Source organism: the organism of the source record quoted next, unplaced genomic scaffold (genome assembly GCF_019419815.1).
Source record: "Pyrus x bretschneideri cultivar Hongxiangsu unplaced genomic scaffold, Pyrus_bretschneideri_v1 Contig34, whole genome shotgun sequence".
NCBI classification, from domain to species: Eukaryota; Viridiplantae; Streptophyta; class Magnoliopsida; order Rosales; family Rosaceae; genus Pyrus; species Pyrus x bretschneideri.
The window spans coordinates 274869-279844 of NW_025999657.1; positions in this window are offsets into that span (position 1 = coordinate 274869).

A 4976-nucleotide genomic window follows, 5' to 3' on the forward strand; every position below is an offset into this window, starting at 1 on the left:
CTCTAGTAGTGTGTCGGCCTTAATATCATTTGGATGTTACAACATATGTTTATTGATGTCCTTTGGCACGGTTGTGTAATCGTTGTTCTGCCTAAATAGTCACATCCTATTATAAGCATACGAAATTTGTGTCGGGATTGTGCCTCAAGTTAGACGTAATTGTTTGATGGATGACTTTCAATAATGAGCCAATTCTCTGAGTCATGCATTCCTTAGGAATAGTGGGCAGAGTCCGATTTACATAAAAGTGACGTGAAATAAAGGAAATCTTAGTAGGATTAAGTCTAATTGGGACTAGATGAAGATCGGAAGCGATGATGGTCATCTGCAACTTGCGTTCCTTAGGAATGGCAGACATAGGCATACCTATTAGGAGACTGCTCAAAACATCTAAAGTTTGTGCTGGAGGAAATTAAGAAAGCACCAATTACAGCCAAAGTTAGCAAGTATTTGTGGGGTAGATCGAATCAGTTTCCTTAGGCATACTATTTTCCCTAAGGGAATTCATGTGGACCCTCAGGAAATTTCTCAATGATTGTTTACCGATAATGTCCTTGTTTACTCCAACCATAAGGTCATCTTAGTAAATATCAATAGCCAACATTATACCAAGTTCTTCCAAAGTCGACTTTGCTTAGATTCTATACCTTTCTTGGGAAACATGAGCATAGCAGAAGATATTCTTACCAAATCCAACGTTGTGACAATTGGAAATAAAAAATCCTCTCGAGTGTCATGAATTACGAAATATCATTGGTTCGTCGAATCCTATCGACAATTACCAACAATTCTTTTACCATAATCTAAACCTTCATCTTCGGCCAAGAAATAAGTTAGTTTTGTTTGAGATGTTGTCTCACCTTACCATTGTTCTTACACTCTTCAATGACACCAATAAATTTTGAATCTAACGGTGATGTTTGTTGAAGGATTTGTCGTGCACTGATGCAACATAATTGAGTAACGCTTAGGCATTTTGATGCTGGAACAGCATGAAATGAACCGTCATATCTACAACCTAAAGTCAACGGCTGCCATCCTAGCTTGAAAACCTAATAACACACCTTCGTGGAGGCAGCCGTGATGATTCGATGTTTGTCGATCAACTCACTCAGCGTGCTATCTATCAGTCTATGAGGACTATACCTTAAACCATTTAGCTGAATTCCTCATTCTTAAATCTTTCAGACTTTTTGACATTTTGGTCCACATCGACTCTATTCGTAATCTCAGTTTCACCTCCTGGTATTAAAAGATATCTCAGTCAATCTTGGGTTACCCTGCTACTCTTTGTATCATTTCTAAAGTAGATAGACTGTCTAGGAGGACCACTTAGACGTCAAAGTTTTTAGTTGAGATTGTCAATCCTTCAATCCCCCAATCAGCACCCTATCAAGCGAATCGTCACCACTAGTGATTTAATATTCCTGGAGCTACCATAGTAAAAAAAATTTGTAAATTTTGGGTCGTGGAAAAATCTAAATTTCTGTTCGTCAGTCTTCATTAGACTATCGTTCAACCTTGTAAACTTCTTAGTTATATCTTTACTCGAAACGAGCTAAGTCTCTGGTGGCGGTGATTGATAGAGTATATCAATATCTATGATTGCACCATCACGAACCACCCCGATTGTGCAATTGTAGTTATTGACGACCTCAGTAGAAAGACACGTCGATACCCGAACACTATTCAATCAGTTATATTTCCACGTTATGCGGAACTTTCGAATACTTTTGCGACATGACTCTCGATCATCAGGAAACTGAGTTAGCCAATTTTCAAGTTTGACCATTTCAAGTAGTTACTACCTAATCAAGTTAGGTATGTACATGCATTCAAGCAGTAGAATTGTATATTCAATCCAGATATTTTGTACTCTAGATTTAATGGACACGTTTTTTACCTTTAAACTCTTGAGTGTTCTTTTAGCCTTCTCGACATGGTTTCTCGCTAAATTAATAAGGAATTCACTATGAATTGACTCGGCTGAAATGTGTGGCCAATTTCATATCGATTCTAACAGGAACATTAGTAACATAACCTTTTCACAAGTTTACTAGACTAACCAGGAAGAGTTCCAAGTGATTTTGAGGATTGACTCGTCTTTTAGTAAGGAATTGGTAAAGATAGAACTGTAGGTTCCAAGCTTGGTGTTTGTATGGCCAGTTTCTGTAAATGGTTTGAAGCGGCAACCATTATTCGAAGGAAATGGTCAGAGTGATAGCTCATCTATTATAGACTTTGAATCTCGTGCCCCTCAACTAGGAGAGCAACGATTGTGATTAGTCACGAAAGAAGTGTTTTACGACAAGTGTCTGTCTTTACTCATCTTTCAACTATTTCACTCCAGGACTTTATTGTTCGTGTGTATGTGGATGTCAAAGCACTTCTAGTAGCTCTAATTGGTGCACTTTGTGGTAGTGCAGTAGTGCGATCAAGGCGTAAATCAGACAATCTAGGCACATTCCCAATTAAGAGGCAAAATGGTATTTTGGCACCCTCGGGACTCGGGAACTTCTCACTTGCTTTCCGTGACAACAATGAGTTATCGGCATTGGAGGCTGCAACTGTAATATCCATGGCTTATTTCTTGGGTTCGCTAAACAAGTGGGCAGGTCGGCCCATCTACAGCAGTAGTCGTTACTTAGTTATGGTTAGGACTCGACTCAAGACACACACGCCTATTCGGAGTACATGACGTTACAAATGTTGAGCGAGACCCATTTTCATTTTTTGTTTTAATTTTCAGTACAAATATTTTAAATTACATTATTTGATTTATATACGTATTTTTTTGCCATTACAAATTTTGGGTGTGTTATTTTCACTTTCGATTTAAGCTCAATACAAGTATTTGAATTCCACGTTATTATATATCTATTTTTGTCGTCGTCTTATTATACGTATATATATTTTTGACCTTATGTCATTATATAATTATATATGTATTTTCAACTTTATATTTTATATTTTTATACGAGTATTATACTATATTATTATATCGTGGAAGGAAAAAGGTATGAACTTGGAGGCATGAAAGAGGAATCATTGCAATCCGATCATGGTGGAATAGCATTCTCTTTTATGCAGCTGTTCTAACTTGATTTCTTCCTTGTGTATACATACACACACACACACACACACACACACACATATACATACACGCATATTTCGAGTATTTTACATATAACAAGTTATTTCAAATTTTGGGGATAAAATTTTCTTAAAGGGGGTAGATTGTAACGACCCATCCACAAATATTTCGGGTTTTCATAATTTTAAAACGTGAATTTATGAAAAAGCCTTTCGAGGTAAAAACGTTGACTTTTGTTGACCGACATATTGTGTCACATAAAACTCTCTTCCTTGGCGTATCCTTGTAGTACTCAACATTACAAACACATGGGCCTAAGCGGAATCAAATTTGGAGCTAAAACGAAGATTTTACGGAATTTGAAACGTAAGGGCATTTTGGTAATTTTCCAAGTAAAGATATTTTCCACTTTGGACCACCCTGAGCTGACACGTGGTAATTTTCCTATTTCTAAGGTGTCCTCTTTCTCTCCCGTGATTCTCTCTCTCTCTCGAATTTTTCTTCTTTTTCCCGCCTTCACTCTCTCTAGAACTCTCTCTCTTTTCCTTCTTCTTTTTCTCGGATTTTTCTTCTTTTTCCCGCCTTTACTCTCTCTAGAACTCTCTCCATCTAGCTCCCTCATTCTCTCTGTGAACCATCACTAGCCATCCCCACTCACCATATTCGTCGGCGAGTCTTCACACTACCAATCACCATCATCACATCATATTTAAGCCCCAAATCGATGACAAGAACACGTAAGAAAATCAACTCGAGGACTCGACCCTTGTAACTGACACAGAGCTTTTCCGGTGAAAACTCCATTGTTCACAAGCTAGGTAAGCTTTGGGGTTCACCTTGTTCAATTCCTAAGTCAGCGTGCTCGTTTTGGTGAGCTCGAGATGCAGAAACTACGAGGACATATATCCCAGTTTTCCGGCGAGGAATACGGCCACTTTCGAGCCCCTTTTCAGTAAAATCTGGCAACGACCAAGGAAACTAATGATACATCAGTGAGAAGTGTCACCATCCTTGCTAGTTTAAGCGGCTCCTAGGTAATGGAATATCTGTGAATAGACCCCTTCTTAAATTGCATGTTTTTTATAAAATATTAGGATTGCATTCACAAAAAGCATGATTTAATGATTTTACGTTTTATGCATTATTCATGATTTATTTAAATTGCTTTTACGAAATATTTATGATTTATTGAATTTATGTTTTACTAAAGGTTATGAATTATTAAATTTTCATATATGAAATTCAATGGATTATGAATTTATTTTATAGATTTACGAATATGATTTATCATGGATTTATGAGATGGGGCTTTGAGCTTTTGAGCTCCTGTGATTTAATATGAGATTTTGAGATGTGTTTTCGGTGCTTATTTAGTGGGTTATCATGCAGCACGTCCATACAACATGGGTATGTAGACGTCTATGGCCATAGCACACAGTTAAGGATATTTATGCCATACCCCCAGCTTCATTGGCGAAACCAATGTCAGACAGCTTCACTAGTCACAGCTAGTGTCGGTGTGTGATGTTATATGTATATGTTTCTTCTCTGGCGTAACCTAGAGTTGTACAGCTTCACTTTCGGGTGATGGACCGACTACATATATATACATATACATACATATATATACATACATATATATATATCTTTTATCTGGCGTAACCCAGTGTCATACAACTTCACGTTCAGGTGATAGACCCTATATTTCTTCTCTAGCGTGACCCAAAGTCGTCCAGCTTCACCTTCGGGTGATGGAGCATGATTTCTTCACTAGCGTGACCAAGTGTCATACAGCTTCACCTTTGGTGATGGTTATGCCTTCGGGCCACTATGATACCTCTAGATGAGTACATCATTTATGATATTTACTGATTTGCCTTCG